Genomic DNA, 19,025 nt, shown 5'->3' with positions numbered 1-19,025 from the left:
TTGTTGGTTTTTCTGCTTGGCATTCTCGACTCAGTGCCTTGCGTAGTACTAAACTTGAATTTGCCATGTGTGCGCAGTTAATACCTGTTGGGTGAATGAATCAAAAATGGCATGGCTAAGTAAAGGAAACTATTGGAATTAAGATCATGAGGTCGCCCTTTCCTCAGCTGCCTCTAAGTTGCTTGGTCCTTCCAAGGAAGCGAAGGCCGCGTCGGGGTGATGCCCTCACTTCCTCTGGTGACCCAGCAGTGCTGCCCCACACTGGCTGGCACCAAGGCCTCCATTTGAGCTTGCTTGTATCTACTCAGCCCTCATTCTGCTTGACGATGATGAGGTGACTGTCACGGAAGATAAGATCCATGCCCTTATTAAAGCAGCCGGTGTAAATGTTGAACCTTTATGTCCTAGCTTGTTTGCAAAGACCCTGGCCAATGTCAACATTGGGAGCCTCGTCTGCAATGTAGGGGCTTGTGGACCTGCTACAGCAGCTGGTGCTGCACCAGCAGGAGGTCCTCCACTACCGCTTCCACTCCTCCGCTACCGCTTCCACTCCTCCGCTACCGCTTCCACTCCTCCGCTACCGCTTCCACTCCTCCGCTACCGCTTCCACTCCTCCGCTACCGCTTCCACTCCTCCGCTACCGCTTCCACTCCTCCACTACCACTTCCACTCCTCCACTACCGCTTCCACTCCTCCATTACCACTGCTCCAACTGAGGAGAAGAAAGTGGAAGCAAAGAAAGAAGAAGACTCTGATGTGTCTGAGGATGACATGGGCTTTGTCATTTTGACTAAACCTCTTTTCTAACGTGTTCAATAAAAAGCTGAACTTAAAAAAAAAGATCAGGAGGTCAACATTAACTAGCTAACTGAGATAGTATATATGTGCATGGGGATATCCAATTTGAGTATGCTTTTTTACTATCAAAATTAATACTTAGCATCATAATTAATCTGCAAATGCTCAAACTTCCTCTTTGCTAGAATTACATAGCCTAGGTGATATTCAAAATAGAAGTTTTACTAAGTGCTTTTTACCATCAAAGCAACTAACAAGTCCATGTAATCCACAAACCTTATGCATCTTCATAGATGAGCAAGTTCGGATATTGCAGTCAGACTTCTGATGTCACCAGGGATCTTTCTTTAGGATTATTAAAAACCAAATTATCAAAATGAAGATTGTCAAGCTTTGTTTTGTTTTCCTTTTGCTGGTGAGTTATTTTGCTCACTTTTTCCTCTTTGTTTGTTTTGGGAATTAGAGTGTTCCAAAGAGCCCATGTCGTGTTAAGAACTATCTCTAGATACTGAGTTTACATTGCAAACGAGCAAAAATTCCCAGTCTATTAGAGATCTTCTCTTAGGATGCAAGGAAAAGCAAAGTTCAGCTAAACTGCACAATTAATCACAATCATTTCTGAATAGAGAGAAAAGGTTGCATTAAGTTGTTGTGTTCTCCTCCTAGGGATTTAAGGTCAGTTTCAAGAAGCAAAATTACTATTCTTTCAAAGTTGTCTCTCCTGATTTGTATTCCTGTAATTATCTCCTCAGGACCTTTTTCTTTTTAACTTGTAAACATAGCTTAATAAATCAATTCAAGGATTAGCTACATGCAAATACAATATTCTGATGGCTAGCCGGACAGGTAAAGGAATAAAGTAGAACAGTTTTCTTTCCTGACCCATGATTTTCACCAGTGTGTCAATTATTTTTGTTTTACACAAAGGAATCTGAGACTTTTTTTTTCTGGGGGAAAAAAAGTGATTTTTTTGTTGTTGCTTTTTGCTTCAAATTCACTCCCCCTTTTAATAGGAAGATTAAAACATTATCTTTAAGCAGTGGACAAATTCTGGGGATCAAAAGAACAAATAGTTTGTGAAGAAATAAAGCCTTAAAATGTAATCATTATCATGAGGGCTGACTTTCCATTTATTGAAATGAGAAGATTTTATGTTAAAATAAGCATAAGTAATTAGATATACTCTGCTCAACAACCTATACAATATTTGACTATACTACTAACTTTTATCTCCAAAAAAGAGCTTAATGTCATTTTATTAACCTATTTTTCACTTTCCAATCAAGGAAAACAGGATAGTTATTCCAACTGTTTTTTGCATAGTTTACATTTTAGTTTTGAGACACTTTGCTGACAGAAGCAATATAGTCATCTGGTCAAATTTGTGAGCTCTGAAGCCAAATGCCAGGTCTAAATCCTAGCTATCCAGTTAGTATGTTAACTTGTATTAGTACTTCAGTTTCCCCTTCCATAAAATAGGGATCATAATAGCATCATCCTCATAGGGCTACTGTGAAGATTACATGAGTTAACATAGGTAAAGCAAATGGAACAGTGCTTGGCGTACAGCAAAAATTCAATAAAGCGTTGTTGTTATTCACAATATCTTCTCATTCTTTTAAAAACGCTATAGAGGATGTGTGCTAAGAGCATTTCTTTTGAGAAATATTGCCACAAACTACATTTAATGGAATACCTTGGGGCGTTATTTACTGGCACTAGTAGGAATCAGTATTAAAAAATGGGATTCAAGAATCCTCTTCTGTGAAAATGTCTGAAATGTGCTTATATTAGAATTCAGAAAGGACAAAATCTATCTCAAAGTTGACTTTCATGGGGCATTTACTCAACTGTTTTTATGGTTATGTTTATTTCCTGTTACTCATGCCACATGGCTTAAGGTGAACAGATAAAATGTTTTCAGAATAAGGACAGGTTGAGGAATAACAAAACACATTTCTAGCATTATTAATAACCTTGCTATTGAACTGCAATTTAAATTTATAAATAAGGCCCAATTACTTTTTTTTAGTATAACAGGGTACCGATTCTGTTGGGATGCTGAATTTTGTCTTTAAGTTTACTTAGAAAAATTATATGGCTAAAAGAAATCTAAAAAACAATACCCTAATTTTAAAGATGAGGAAAATTCCCTCCAGAGTGATTTAATTAACCACTGCTCAATTTACCCTATAAATAGCTATTGATTTTCTGTATGCAGTACTTAGTCTGCTGGGTAATATGTAACTGTAAATGAGCAGGCATAGCTTCTGTCTTTTTAGCCCTTACACGGACTACAGTGGAGAGACAGACAATTAAAGTGCGATGAAGGAAAAGATAGAGAGTTTGGGGAGTACATAGCAAGAAGAACTAACCTACTATAGAAGGTCAGAAGTAGTATAAAATTTAAACTGATCCCTGAAGGGGTTGGAGTGGACCAGTGTACTGGGAAGTTTCATGGCCTAAGGGAAGGCCTGGGGAGTGGGAGGGAAAGATGGAACAATTAGTGTGAGGGCAAAGGGATGAGACAGGAATCTCGACACATGTGCAGATCACTGGGGGCCAGGTAAACCATGTTTCAGGTATACCAACAGCAATGAAAAAAATATTTGGAGAGTTTTAAGAAGGATGACATGCTTAGATTTGTATTTCTTAAGGATAATTTTGGCTATAGCCAAGTGGATGAACTTAGAGGTGGGTGTGAGACAAGATCGAAGAGGCCGGTAGGTGGCTCTTACAGAGCCCTGGAGAGAGACTATGTTGGCTTAACCTCCCATCTACAGATAAATGCAGTCAAATCATAGCCATGTAGAAAATACTGATTTGATTTGTAAGTCTTATTTTGAAAGACTTAGAATTTTGATTGGTACATTTTCCTGTGACCCAAATTCCTGAAAAATAGCTTAAAAGAAAGACAACTCCCACCTATTCCTTTATTAAACTAAGGATTTTATGTGGCATGCCCTTTTCTATTGTAGAAAGAAAGTGATTAGCTTAATTGTTTTGTCTGGCATTTTTTTGCCCAGAAGCTAATTCCTACCTGCTAGGCACTATTCATCTTTATGTCTGTTAGATTCATTCCATGTTTTCTATTCCCATTGCCACTGCCCTAGTTTAGGCCATCATTACCTCTCACCTGGACTGTTGCCATAACCTGCCAACTCATCTCTTTGCCTCCCAAACCTTTATTTCCTCCTATTTATCTTCACATGGTGCTTTCAGATTCCCCTGCTCAAATGCCTTCAGAGATTTTTCTCTGCCTACAGGAGAAATGTTACCCATAATTTTATCTGCTCTGAAAGCTTTATCTTCTGCCCTGACCCCCATACACTCTACTCTTAGACTAAGCCAGGTTACGTGATGCTCCCCAGTTACAGCCCACACTCTCTCCGCTTTTGCATTTGTCTAGAATGGAATCCTCCAATTCCTGAAGTCTTAATAAGTTTTTAGAGCCCAGAAGAAGTAAATTTTTCATGATACCTTCTACAGTGACGTCAAACAGAAGTATTATTATCCACTTAGGGGTCTCACAGCCAAGCTCCTGAATTTTCCTGTTACTGTAGATACACACGCACGTGTCTCATCTCTCTTGTAAGGTTTTACCTTCTAAGGAAAGGCATAGTCTCTTATTCTTTTCTTTGTCTTCCTCAGTACCTTGCCCAGTGCCTTGAAAGTGGCAGGTGATCATTAAGGATTTATATCATTAAATTGAAGTCACTTTTTAAAGCTAAATTTTTAAATTTTTATATATTCTGCTTGAGATCCAAAATGCCTTCAGAAAAATGATACCATTTATGGATTAAAATTAAGATTATAACAATTCTTTTAAAGTGTAACCTATGAAGGGAAGATACTAACATTATAATATTTTATGTTTCCTCATTAAATATGTGTTAAATGTTCTATGTATTATTATAGACTCTGCTAAAAACGAGAGACAAGATCTTTATCCTTTTAGAGCTAATTCTAGTCAGGGAAGCCAGTAAATGTTTTAGCCACATCTTACATTATTTTGTAGACATTGATTTCTATCTTTATACAGGGAACCCCCTACAAAAATGTTTTTATTGCTTATCAAACAGTAATTTTTGAAACTTAGGCTGTATTACACTCATACATTTAACAAATAACTATTAGTATATTAAAACCTAGGTACTTTGCTAAATCCTGGTGTTAGTCAAGTAGAAAACAACAGGTATCTAAACAAGTGAGTGTATAATATTTCATATGTACTGTAGTCCAGATATGTTCACAAAATTGCAAAGTTATATAGCGTCACAAGTCCAGGCAAGGCGGCTGTAATCCCAGAACTTTGGGAGGCTGAGGCTGGTAGGTCACTTGAAACCCAAAGTTTGAGGCCAGTCTGGCCAATGTGGTAAAACCCCATCTCTACTAAAAATACAAAAATTAGCCAGGCATGGTGATGCGTGCCTGTAATCCTAACTAGTTAGCAGGTTTAGGCATGAGAATTGCTTGAACCTGGGAGGCAGAGGTTGCAGCTGTGAGCTGAGATTGCACCACTGCACTCCAGCCTGAGTAACAGGGCAAGACTCTGTCTCAAAAAAACCAAAACCAAAAACAAGAAAAAAAAACAACAACAAAAAAGCATCATAAAATGGGCTGGGTCTTACTACAGGCTAGGAAATAATAAAGGATGAGAAAAGGACCAACTAATGCTTTGATGCTTTGGCAGTTGAGCAGTAAAGAAAGAGAGATTGCTGCATTGGACTGGTCCATATGCCTAGAATTTTTTCCTGCAGTATTATATTACTGTTTCCTTTGACCTGAAGTTCAGTCATTACTGAAAGAAATCAAACAACATGAAAGGGCTGGAAGGGAAGCAGGACCCTGAAAGTAAGAGTCTGTTGAAGTGGGCTGCTGAAAGAGAAGGTACTGAGGAGGTGTGGTCAGACAAAAGAAAACTTGTGTCAAGGGAACTGAGGTGAGAGACGGTCAGCAATAGTGAGAGAAGTCAATACACACATACACACATATACAAAGAGAGTTAGCCTTAAAAATCTTGGAGTCTAGTATAAAGTTGGTCAGGTAAGAACTTTTTTCCTGTAACCATCCTGTTTTTGCCTATTCCCTGCCCCTAACTTTGGAGGATTCAGAACTTGAGTAAGAGTGACAAAGAAGGGTGGATGAAACCCACAGGACAGTTGAGCTTTCTTTTTCAGCTTCTTGCCTGAAAGAGGCTCCTGTTGGGGATAAAGATTCAACTTTAGTGTTCAAAATTTCCATTATTATATTGGTCTACACATACTAATTTTTGAATCGAGATGTTTGCAAGTTAATGTTTATTGTTTTATTACACAAATGGAATATATTTTACTGAATACCTTTTAAAGAGCAGTGAGAAATAAAAATAAATTTGCTCTTTAATTTTATTCCACAAGTTGCTATTCTACCTACCTGTTAATTATGCCAAAGTAATATTTTACTAACCAGGCCAACATACAGAGCCACACGGATATTTTGAATAAAAATTTCTGTTGTAGAACAGATTTAAAAAATTATTATTATGGATTTAGATTGAGCAGGACTTTAAAGTTGGACTTAAATATACGTTTGTAGAAAGGAAGAAAACACATTCTAAATAAAGTCACCACACAAAGATACTCAGGTGTATATTTGGTGCAAATAGAAAGGGCTGGAAAAACTAGATGTTCGTGTTGAGGATGATAAATTGGAAAGATACACCAGGGACCTGATTGTAAAAGGCCTTAATGGCCAAGTGTGGAAGTGTATTTAAGTGATATTTATTTTTAATGCTTTTAACATCAGGGAATGGACTGGAAAAGTCAGTTATTCATCAAGTTTAACCTGGTAGCGATGCTTCCTTTTCCAGCTTCTCTCACTTTTGTACATCATTTATTCTATTTTCTTTATACCTTATTTGTTCTTTTCTTTATTGTCTATTTAGTGTAAGCTAAAAAAAATTCTTCTGCATTGTAGTTGTTCTTGCTCTAATATCTCTAGAACAGTGATTGAACACATGGTCATCAGATGTGTGTTCATTAGAACATCATTACATTTCTGATGAGTAAGTAGTTGTATAAGGAGAGAGAGAATAAAGGAGATCCACTCTTAAAGATTGAGAGGACAGTGATGATAACCTGGGCTAAGGTTTTGGCAGTGGTAGGAGAGAAAAGAAGTTGCCATACTCTTTAAGTTAAGAAGAAATCAACAGAGGACTAAACAGAAGAAAAACATCATGGGCAATTCCACAATTTTGAGTGATTTTGCAGATAAATAATGATGTCCCTCTTAGAATATGGAAATAAGAAAAGCGCTGGTTATGGTGGCGGTGAGCTACTGGCTTTAGATACGTAGAGACTGCTGTGTGAGTGGGAGAGTCCAGTAGAAGTGACATCATCAGGTAGAAGTACTGTCCCATCACAGCGGTCAAGAAAGCCAGGCTCTGCGGAGACACGGTGTCACTTTCAACAGTTTAACAGTCATGTGTCTGAGATGCCTGAGTTTAAAAAAATTCAAAAGATTAAAATGTTTGGAAGAGGGGTGTGTTTTGTTTTTTTTATTGCTTTTTTCTTCATGAAGTCAGCTAAGTGTGGCATTCCAGTGAAGGCAAAGACGGAGCACAGAACCCCTAGGAGGTAAAGCTGGTGGCCCAGGCTGAGCCTCCCCCTCCCTGCTGCTAGTCCCTCACTTCCTCTTCAGCATTTTTCTCATGTGGCACTGAATGCTACTTAGGAAACTATCTTTGGCAGTATTTGTGAGGATTGCCAGCTTGAGCTAAGCAACCGTTCACTTGAACGAAGTGGACGCTGAGTGAAAAATGTGTAAGTTGCCAAATGAGGTCCTTTCTCTGCCCCCACTCTGCAGATCTAGAGGGCAGTGGGAAGAGTTGTGAGGGAAGTTTTCCCACATCCCCTAGCTCACAGGGGCATAGTATAAAGACAATTTGAGTTTTAAGAGTGCCGTTATCTAAATCAAGGAGAATGTCTAAGAAATAATTTTTTCATTAATGATACTCTTCAAACATCAGTAACTGCTGTTTCTAATATATTAATATCTTAATGATAAAATACAAGATAAAAGATTAAAAATGAGAAGGTTTCCTAATAAGAATATCCAAAAGATGTATATTATTACATGTGTTTGTACATCTTATGGGAACTTACTCTAGGTAATAAAGGAAGATTTCCTTTACAATGAAGATAAACATGAGATTTCTAGAAAATTATTCATACAACTCATAGAAACTGTGCTTTATTAGTTGGGCTTAATTAGTACTCAGGCTTGTAGAATTTACTTTAGATGACTGGTTAATCCAGTTAGAATGAGCTTGCTGTGGAGAGTAATTTGGTACAAGAAATTCACTGGATATTCTGTGGATGATTTTCATTCTATGTGTAATTGTTATTGACCGAACATTGTGTTGCTCCAAAATTCATGTGCAGAAGCCCTAGCTCCCAATATGATTGTATTTAGTAACAGGGTCTTTGGGAGATGAGCAGGTTTACAAAAGGCCATCAGAGTTTGGCCCTCATGATGGAATTCATGCATTTGTAAGAAGAGGAGGAGAGCCCAGAGCACTTTCTGTTCCTTCCAGCTATGGGAGCACAGAGAGAAAAAAAAAAAAAAAGGCCTGGGAAGAGGACTTTCACCAGGAACTGAAACTGCTGCATCTTAATCTTGGACTTTGCAGCACCCGCAAGTGTGAAAAATAAGTGTTTGTTGTTGAAGCTAACCAGTCCATGGTATTTTGATATATCTGAGCAGACTGAGCAATGTTTCTCACATCCCAAGAATAATCAGAAGTTTATTTAATACTTGGATTCCTAAACTTCAATCTATATGGTGTTTGTTTCAATTAGCCTGGGATGCATGTGTCCCAGCATTCTTCATTTTACGCAAACTTCAAAGTGCTTCTAATGTAAGCTCTCTGGGCAATAAGACATTATTTACAGGAGAGATAAGTAGATGATTTTGTTGTTGTTCAATACCTGGGAGAGTGTAAAGGAAAGGGAGACAAGTATTCTTTGTTTTTCAATTTTCTTACCCTTTCCTACTTCAAATGTTCCAGCCTTTTCCATTTGAGAAGTGGACCTAAAACTATATGCTTCCTTCCTGTCTTGTTATATCACATAACAAACACAAAGTTAGGACCTTAGAAGAAGAAAAGTAGAGTGTGAGCACTCTAACGCCTCAATCTTTTTCCTACCAGAGCTTTATTAGTTCAACAACTACAGAGAAGGGTTGTTTCCTTTCAAATTACTGGATTATGAGTGTCTAGGAAGGACTTGTCTTACACAAAGTCATGAATTAGGTAAAATTTCAATAAATTAATTGTTCATGCTGCCTACTCCCTACCAAACTGGTAAAGTTAGCTTTTCTGAAAAATGAGACTATAAATTCAGAAAGTGTTGGGGGATTAGTACACTATGTGGTTCTAGAAATATATATTCTTTAGTACTTCTTGGATGAAATATTTCAGTATAAAATTTGGAAATGTAATGAACCAAGAAAGGTAATGAAAAAGATATTTTGGGAGTTGGGAAAGTGGGACTTTTGGTATTCCGCAAAACATTTTTTCCCAAGGGGAGGCCTTGAGCAAAATCTATGGAAGGGATGTGTTAGATATCTAAGTTCATGTCTTGCCTCTTAATCAATTTTGAAGTTTGGTATGGTCTGGCCCCCAGTGTACTAGTGACCAGTATATGTAGATTCCACAGAAATCACTGGGATTAATGTATCAGCAGGTAGAGGGTCTCTGCTTTTTCAGGAAAAACAAGATGTTCCAAAATAAGATGAATTATACTCCCTAGATATAATTTTCTCCTTGAGGCAGATATAAATTCTAACTGTGTTTGACCTTGTAGTGCCATCTCTCAGACTGGCATATATTCTGACATGTTTTGTAAAAGCAGCTTCCATTATGTTGTATTCACTAACAAATGGTTCATTGAAACTGTTAAGCAAAATATTACTAATAATCTATCTGCTATGTATTATTAACAATCAAAAGAAACAGCCTCCACCAGATGGAGGGGCAGATCTGTGATATCTGTTCCTTTTTTATGTCCATTAATTACTCTAGCACATATTACACATCAGAGAAAGACCTTCAAGTAAATACTTGTTTCAGCTCTTTAGTTGTGTGAAAAGAAGTATAAGTTCATGCAATTAAGACAGCAGGCTTCCTGTCTGTGGGAAAGCACCCAGGTCAGAGAATAATGAGACGTGGGTTTTCCTGGAGCAGCACTACCAACAGAGTCTTTGCAATCTCCAGCAGGTCACTTTGCATCTCCTATTCTTAGTGTGTTTAAAATTCATAATCCCTGATCCCTTTCAGTTTCATGCTGTTGTATATATTATGGATAAATGTCCCAATGTGTAAAACACTGAGAGTTTTCTTACATAAAGGTGAACCATTACTACTTCAGCAGGGTGAAGAAATTTGAGAATCTTATTAGACTGCAAAACCGTTTTACCAGCTTGTTTTCCTGGTGGAAAGTAGGTAGATTGTAAGAGGAGAGAAACATCAGCATTGTAGCCTCAGCAAAAATCCTGTTCACCTCTATCTTGACTTTTTGTGAGACTATATTCTTGTCACTATATTAAGTTTTACAAGGTAGTAATGGTCATTGAAATCAGGCTCCGAGAAATATATTTTCCTCACATTTTCATACCCAGTATTTATTTCTCGGCTTGTATCTATAATCTTCTTGGGCTTTTCTATTTAAAATTTTTCCCTTAGTTCTAGTTAATTATAAATAATGCTTTAGTTTATTTCTTCCATTTGCATGTCTCTGCATCTCAGAAGGGGCAGTGTCTGGAGTGGAGAAAGATCTTGAACCTGGGGAAGTCTATTCTAGACTCTCTTTCATTGATTATTGTTTGCCTTCCTTACCAAAGCATGTCCCTCTACTTGGAGCTCAGAAAATACTTGTTGAAGGCAATGAAGCCTGGCAAATAATAATAATAAATAAATGAATAAATTGTGAGGCAGTATTTCTTGGTAGTAAATAGGCCTTAGAATAAGAAAGTAAGTTTTGAATTCCAGTTATTGCCTTGTTAACTGCCTGAACTTGGGCAAGTTACTTTATCTTGCTGGGCTTCCAACTCCTCTTTTGGATAAAATGAGGATCCCAGTACCTACTTCACAAGGTCGTTGTATAGCAGAGTTCTTAGCACATGACAATTGGTCAATAATTATCATCTATTATTTTGACATATTAGTTTTTTCACCTCGTAGCATACAACACTCTCCACAAGGCATCAGAGTATATACACCCATTTAAAATCCTATTTATGATTACATCTGTTAAATGAAGGAACAGACTTTTTCATTTGCTTGATAATTCTGGTAACATCTCTAAAATTTCAAGTTTGATTTTTTTGCAGCACTTTCAACTTTACACGTTTGTGAAATTTCGTGTGGGTGTTCACATTTTTTTGTGTGTGTTCCCACTGCATGTCCTGTATTTTGTTTTGGTCAAAATAGGTACTTAATAAATATTTATTGACTAATTGTTTCCCTATTAGCTACCTTTTCTTTCTGATAATAGACTCTTTCTTAGGGGAATCTTCTCTAATTTTATATGCCCATGCTACATAGATAGGTTGTAAGTTTTTTTGGAGTTATGTGTCTAGCATCATGGTTTTGAATTTTTTTAAATCTGTTTAGATATCTATACTCATTCAACTTAATTTACTCAAATGTGTGTGTGTGTGCGTGTGTGTGTAGTGTTTGTACAGTCAATGATAGCAAAGTAAATTCTGATAAGGAATTAAAGATCAGAGTTACTTTGGGCTTTTTGTGGATGTGCCTTCTCTATAGGCAGCTTTATTTTCAAACTGGTGCCTTAATCTGTGTTTGCATAGTTTGTATCAGAATGTTTTCCAAGTTTATTTCTCTCTTTAAGGTACAGTGTACAATTTCCAGTTCCATAAGAAGATTGCTCAGTTTGACGAGGAAGTCTTTACTGTGTGTAGGCACAGGCTTTTTTGGATGCCTCTCTGTTCCAGAGAGGAGCTATAGGTATATTAATGACCTACATTTTCTATATCAAGAAAATTGATTTTTCTTTTGTTTCTAAAGAAAATTATTTTGAGGTTACTCACCACTATGTGATGAATGGCACTATAAAAATACTTTGGGACCTCTGGCAGGAGAGTACTTGTTTAAAAATTACTTATTCCATGTGGTCTAATTTCATTTGTTTAAAAATACGTTCACTTTTGGAAAGACATCTCCTTATTGATTCGTTAAGCTAATCCCCATGAATGTTTCCTTATACCTTCAAATGCTCAACAAGCAGTAAATAGGACCGCACTATTTAGTAAATAGGTGGTGTTTTTAGATGCTGATTCACCTCCCTTTTAGTCTTATATTTTTTTGACTCGCTAAGTGTAACCTAGGAACTTATTTCCTGATTTATATCATTTACTCCTCTACTGTCTAGCATAACTTGTATTTCAATGCCTGGAACTTAGAGGAAACAATTGAGTGGGATGGTGAGTCTACCAAGATATTTGCTTAAGAATCTTAAAGAAGCCTACACACGGATGTCTTGGAACCAGATTTTAAGTGAACAAAGTGAAACCTGTTTTCTTATGTGTTTTTTTCAGGATTTCCTATTTTTAAAGTAACCTTCACATATGGTACCTCCATATATATCGAAATACATTCCACATTGATAAATGCATGATGTAAGCTTACTTTTTCATAATGCAGCACAGTGAATAATTTAGCCTTAATTCTACTGGGTTTTCAGATTGTTTCAGTATAAAGGGGCTACTGCCAATTCTAACAGAATTCCTATGTTGTGTTAACATACACATCTAAACCATATACACGATTACATTCCTAGCACATTCTATTAGTTATGGAAAAAACTTTCATTTGAATAGTGGAATTTACATGACAACAGCTTCTGGGGCTCAGTGAAGCATCGGACCGGCATGTCACAGAATTCCCTTGTAGTGTGGGCGTTGACAGGGTTCTGATGCAAACAAATTTGCAATGAAAATGTCTCATAATGTGCATCCACATAGGATATTACTCAGAAGGTATCACCTTAATATTCACATAGCTCATTAATGTCAGAGAAGGTAATTTCTTCACTCTTATATCAGTACAATAAACTATTAGGAACATATAGTTATGCACATATATAAATGGTGTAAAAGATCTGTCTTAAACATTTAGCAAAGATGTCTGGTTACAGAATTGCCATCTTTGTGTTCTCTCCTGTAACTGTGTGAAGGTTTTGTATTTATAAGTCTTACGGAAATGTTGGATGAAGAATCTGAATCAGATAAGAGGATGAACTAGTCCAGAGAGGTTATAATAGGAAGTAAGTAACAAGATAAAATAGAATCAGGGAAAAATTAAGCTGAATATCACAATAAAGTTCTTAACAGGAAGAATCATTAGACTGTGAAATAGTCTTTCAAAGACTCTAGAAGAAGTCATTACATGATCCATTTAAAGTCAGACTGGGCTGAAACACTCCAAAAACGGTAGGCTATGGGGACCAAGTCTACATTAGAAGTAGAAAGAGGGGTATGAGCTAATAGTTTCTGCCGTCTCAGTGATTACTATGATGATGCTCATTTTATGTGTTCAAACTTGGTAGATAATCTTCTATCATTTTATGCTCCTTTTTGGGAGCAATTTCAACAAATTCATCTAATGTAGTATTGGATGCATTTAGTAGAATCTCAGAAGAGGCAAGAATGCGCAATAAACTCAGTTTAAAATAGCAAACTGAGACGACTGTGAGTAAACACATACTCCTTTTTTGAGAATTACTCCTGGAGAAACAAGTCTCATGCTGGAACTTTGGCCACATTCCAGTGTGTGTAAATGAATCCTGCCCTCCTTGTTTCACAATAGTGATTAGGTATTTTCATTTCTTTTGTTTAGTGAAATATTGGGATGATGTTTAGTGCTGGAAAACAAGTGGAAAATTCACCCCTAAGCCAATGTGCTACATTTTGGCAGGAGGTAGCTAGTATCCTGGAAAAAGATTATGCTTCATTTTGTGACTGATCACTATTAGAAGAATGGACAAGAGAGACAACAGTTTTATTTGGAAAAAAAAATATGGTTTGACACGAAATAAAAATGAGGACAATGTACCTAGGGAAGCTGTAAAATGTTATTGCTAAGAATCTTTCAAAATAAGACTCATCTCTTCAATTGTGTGATTCCAGCTTATCACCTGTCATAAAGTAGAGAAGTGAAGCAGGTGACCTTTTGACAATTATCCCAGTTCTTTTCTTCAATACAAATATTAATTTCTACTTAAAGATAACAATCAATTTTTTGTTAGATTTGTGTTTGTTGAACTTACCAATTTTAATTGAAGTGACATAAAATCAAAGATGAGCTCATCATTTGATATGTGTAATTGTGGGATAAATCATCTGATTTATACTTACTTCTTTTCATATGTATACCACAATTTTTTAAAAAGCCCGTTATACAACATAGAGTGGGTCACAGAGTATATTTTAAGCATTTATGATATTTTTTGTTTGTGTGGTTTTCCATACATTTTCTCATTACTGATGATATATTCCTAAAGTTTGAAAAATATCATTCAATTTAAATAAATAGAAAGGTGCTCATTTCCTTCAAGCTCCGAAGTGTCGCCTATTCATTGTGCTGGCATAATTTTCTATGATTTAGGTTTCACACTTTGTTGGTAATGGCCTAACTCATAAAATTACAGTTTTATATCTAGATATATAGTATCTAGGGGCAGGAGGGGTTTCAATGCTAAAAGGTATAGTTGCCATATTCTTCTTCAGCTAATAAAGGTAGGTATTCTGGAATTTCATTGTTTTATTTGTGAAATTGTAGGTTTCAAGACTTCCTCATTTTCCATCATGAGCTTCTGCGTTACTCTGAGCATAAGATAGCCTTTCAGCATGTTTATTCAAAATATCTATCTGCTCCTGCTTGGTGATCAAAATCCAATAGGATGGACAGGTGTGAGAAATCTTTGTAGATATAAATCACTACCCATTATGAAAGGAAAAATATTACAATGATTTCTGGTGTGTAATAACCTCCAAATATATTCATATTCTATTGGGCTGCTTTTAGAAACAAGGTAAATAGGAATATAAAATCATAACTATTCATTGGAGTGTCCTAAGCATCTTTGATAGGAACTGTTATCAGTAGTTTAGCATAATGCCAATTTAGATCATTTTAATAATGCCTATATTAAATATACTCCTCCTGACAATAAGAGCTCAGAGAGGAATCTTAAAATGTGTGATCAGATAAACCAAAGTAGACTTCACTCCCAAACTCCCCTCCACCCACCACAAAGAAACATAGTGTAGCTCTATTGAACAGTTCTAAGAAATTCAAGCAAAGAAACTCTAAGGAACTATTGTTTGTACGTAGCTCACATCTATATCAACTCACATTAACCTCAACTTTGAATATTCCAATATGTACCTACATATAGACCCCAAACATATCTACTACTATTCAAGTAATAGTAGAAATATTTTATAAGCAAATTAGTTGAGTCTTTAACCACCCCTATATTTAAAGGTGTACAGTTTTATTTTCAGAATTTACAATCTCTGAAATAAAGTGGGAGATGCTGCCTTAATATATTTACCTAAAAGTGTTATACCTTAGAGAATCATCCACCTTTGTTAACCCCAGGAATAACTCGAAGAAAATTTAATGAAATTCTTAAGAAACAAGCTTATTGGATATATCACCTAGTCTATTTTTGGATCGCAAATCTCCCGCCCTCTCCGAGTTATCTCACTGTCAGATAAGAAAATGGAACAGGGTCGATGAAAAGATATGCTCCCTGTCTGGCTTCTCGATTTTTCACTCAAGCCAAAAGGAGTAAAGGGCAGCGAGTTAAGGCTCCTTTCCAAGCGTGCTTGCGGGAGGGCAAACCTCTGGCCGCCTCCGGCTTCTGAGCTGATCCGGACTGCATGGACCGGGTCCGGCTGACCGTTGCCCACCTCTGCCGGCAACCTCCACACCCACAAGAAACCGCCAGTATGTCAGCCAGTCATCGCACGGATGCCTGTGCACAAAACCTTCGGGAGCCCCCAAATAGAAACAAAATCTGAGCCCAGAGCTGAGATGGAGGTGGTTGGCTGATGAGACTGGTCTCTTTGGGGGTCTGCGAGTGCTAGTTGGTCCCTCCACCTCGCACCCTGGCCGTAGATCTGTGCCCTGAAAACTCCCTCCTCCCAGACACAGATGTGGGCGCACACACACAAACTCTCACTCATGCACACCCACATCGCCTCTGCCCTCCACCCTTCCCACTCCAGGCAGGACTGTGGGGACTGGTCCACGCTCTGCCTCAACTTTCCCGGCTGCGCCTGCCCCACGCTGCACCCGAGCTTCCGCGCCCAGGCTGGGCGCCCTCCAGAGGGACACGTCCTCCTCTGGGCCCCCCTTACCTCGCACCGACAACTCCTGGCAGGAACTGGAGCTGACCGTGGTGGCAGCGGCGGTGGTGAGCCTGCACCCGGGCTCTGGCTCATGGTTGGTCCTCCTCATCCGACACAAAAGAGGTAGCTTTCTGGCTTTGTCCTTTCCAAATCCAAGGGAGAACTTATTTTGCCCTCGAAATGGCCAACTTGTGCGCGCAGCTTCCTGTCACAGTGCCCCCTGCCCCCGCCCCCTCCCGGCGGCACGCTGGACCACTGCCCGGTGGCAGAGCATCCAGGCCTCCGAGTCAGTGGGGAGTGGGAAAACGGAGGCGTGGAGTAGAAGAGAGGGAGGAGGTTGGGGAAAGGGGGGACCCAGTGGTCTTCCGCGGAGGGGAGGGGAGCACTTCCCAGCCGAGTCCCCTCCTCCTCCTCCTCTTATCAGGCAAACCCACTTCTAGGCGTGGAAGCAACTTTCCTTCACCTTGACCAGGCTGAAACCATCGCATCTAATTGGAACTCTAGGCAGAAGCACGGACCTCCTGGCATCCTCTCCTTTTCATTCTTTCCTCCCTCTCAGGTTCTTCTTTTCCCTGTCCCCCTCCCCCACCCTCCCTCCTTTTATAGGGGTGTATCTGCAGAGTCTTCAGTGAGCCAGGGTACCTAGACGGGAGGATTATTATACGCAAAGCCAGGGCGGCTTTGCCGACTCCTTTGCCTCACTCTGAAATCCTTAGGCAGTGCATGCAAGGGTCGGTGAATTTCGGAGTAGGGTGAAGGGGCATGGGGCGGTAGGGAGGGTGGCAGCTCCAACTTTGAAGCCCTGCTAGAGCTCTCGGCTTTCGGGTGAGGAGGGACTAACAGTCCGGAGAAGAACTCTCCTGTGGTCCCTGCGCAGGGGGCTGACCGCCGGCGGGAGGAGACCGGGAGAGCAGGAGCAGAGAGGGAGCGTGAGAGCCAGGGAGGCCGGTGCGCAGCTCAGCCCTACTCGCGACTCTACTGCACTCTGCGAGCCTCTGGAGAGGGTTTGTGCAGAACAATCTCTGGGTCAGGCGGGAGGGAGACGCTCCTGTTTCCTAGCAACCCTTATCAATCTTGTCCCTCTGAAGAAATTCGATTGGACAGCCCCTGGAGAGAAGCCACGCCCATCCAGGAATGCTGGGCTGCTGCTTTTTCGCATTCTCCCAAATTTCTTGGGTGGAATAAGATTATAGCGGAGTGCTGAATTATCTTTCTTTTTATCCTTTTGTGCTGCCACCTCGCCTTCTTAAAACTACCCCCCGCCACCTCCTCATTAGTCCTTCTCTAGTCCTACTGTGGTTGTCAGATACAGTCAATGTTTCCCACAGAACCTCTTCTTTCTTCTTAAAATTAAATAAATAAATAGGAACCTTAAATCGATGACGTAGGCACAAAAGAGAAAAAGGCACACGGAAATAGCTTTAATAGGCTGCACGCTACAGATAAAATCCTAAAGGTAAAAATTTCAGGCATCTTTCTATGTCTAGAAACACATCGTGTTTAATTTCCAAATTGAAATTTCATTAATTTTTGTACTCTAATATGCTAATTTTGTATTAACGAAAGACTGAATTATATGAAGCCAGACACAATTAAACTTAATGCTTTTAATGCTACATTTGGTCTTTAATATTTAATGTTAAGTTTGTTAACAACTGTCTTTTGTACAGCCAGAACTTCTAAACTACAGAAATGATTTTACCTATTGATTCTTTTAGAGGGATAGTGATAATTAAAAGACTCATGTCCTTATTTATATATTTCATTGTGAACTCCACTAAATCCAGAAATTTGAATATATTAAAAAATAAAATTAAATAGTGAAATGCTAAAAATATAGAAGTCCCTCTTTCAACCTTATTCTTTCTGGAATGCAATAGCATTGCCAACATACAAGCAAAATTACCCTCCTTTGTGTTTCATTAGTATTTTCTAGCATGCATTGTTCACCAAAAACCTATTCAATCTTTATAGGAAATGACTTTTAACAGTGTCTGCCTCATAGACAACTGTATATCAAGGGGCAATGACATGAACATGAGGAAGATAAAGATTTATACACTGCAAGGCTTCAGATCCTCATGAAGCCATGTGCGTAGATTTTGGTCTCTTTCAGAATGTTCCAGAAGACATCATTTTGCACTTCCATGATCTTATCAGAATTAGTTGGGATTGAGAGAAGTAGAAGTGATCTGATGTTTTTGTCTCACACACAAAAAAGTAGCTAATGTTTGCACAAAGGAAAGTGCTGATGAACTGCATCTCCATAGTCTGTATTTAGCTGTTAACTAAGGCTTGTGATGAGTAGTGGCTGAAATGCTGAGGCAAATTATCAATCTGTTATCAGATAAGGCCTGAGGAGACACTTCTTTCCCCTCCCATACTACATCATACACACAAAGAAATGAAGGAAAGGGCTGCTCAGCATGGTAGAAACAGATTATCTCCACGTGAATCCTGAATTTTCATCACTTCCTACCTGTGTGAACTTGAGCAAGTTTCTTAACCTCCCTATATCTCAGTTTCATTATCTGTAAAATGGGAATAATAATTTCTCATACCTCAGAATTTTGAGGATTAGTAAATCCATTTAAGCAGCGTGTAAGTATTAGGTACTATTATAAATCTCTGGCTTATATAATAATTGACTAATGGTATTTTAATTGTTAAGCATATAGAGTTTAGTTGAAAGCAATTTGGTCTTCACTATTTAGACTCGTCATTGACTGGGAATATAGTTTAGCTTTTAATGTATGTTTGTTGGTGTGTGTGTGTTTTCATGTTACTTTTAAAAGCCTCAAGGGATA

The 19,025-nt window shown here is 38.4% G+C and overlaps 1 protein-coding gene across 3 annotated transcripts in view; it reads right to left on the bottom strand.

The window, feature by feature from the left end:
• Positions 1–16,317, bottom strand: part of GRM3 (glutamate metabotropic receptor 3) — a 220,627-nt gene extending 204,310 nt beyond the window's left edge. For 2 of the 3 annotated variants that reach the window (XM_003921155.4, XM_039472808.2), the window contains exon 1: positions 16,228–16,316. The gene's annotated coding sequence lies outside the window, so the exon portion shown is untranslated. Of the gene's footprint in view, positions 1–16,227 lie in introns of all 3 variants that reach the window. The other variant, XM_074379348.1, reaches the window with a different exon arrangement.
• Positions 16,318–19,025: the final 2,708 nt, after the last annotated feature.

The sequence above is a fragment of the Saimiri boliviensis genome, chromosome 10 (assembly GCF_048565385.1).
Source record: "Saimiri boliviensis isolate mSaiBol1 chromosome 10, mSaiBol1.pri, whole genome shotgun sequence".
In the NCBI taxonomy this organism is placed as follows: domain Eukaryota; kingdom Metazoa; phylum Chordata; class Mammalia; order Primates; family Cebidae; genus Saimiri; species Saimiri boliviensis.
The sequence above is the reverse complement of the archived record's forward strand: the minus strand, read 5'-3'. Positions and strand labels throughout refer to the sequence as shown.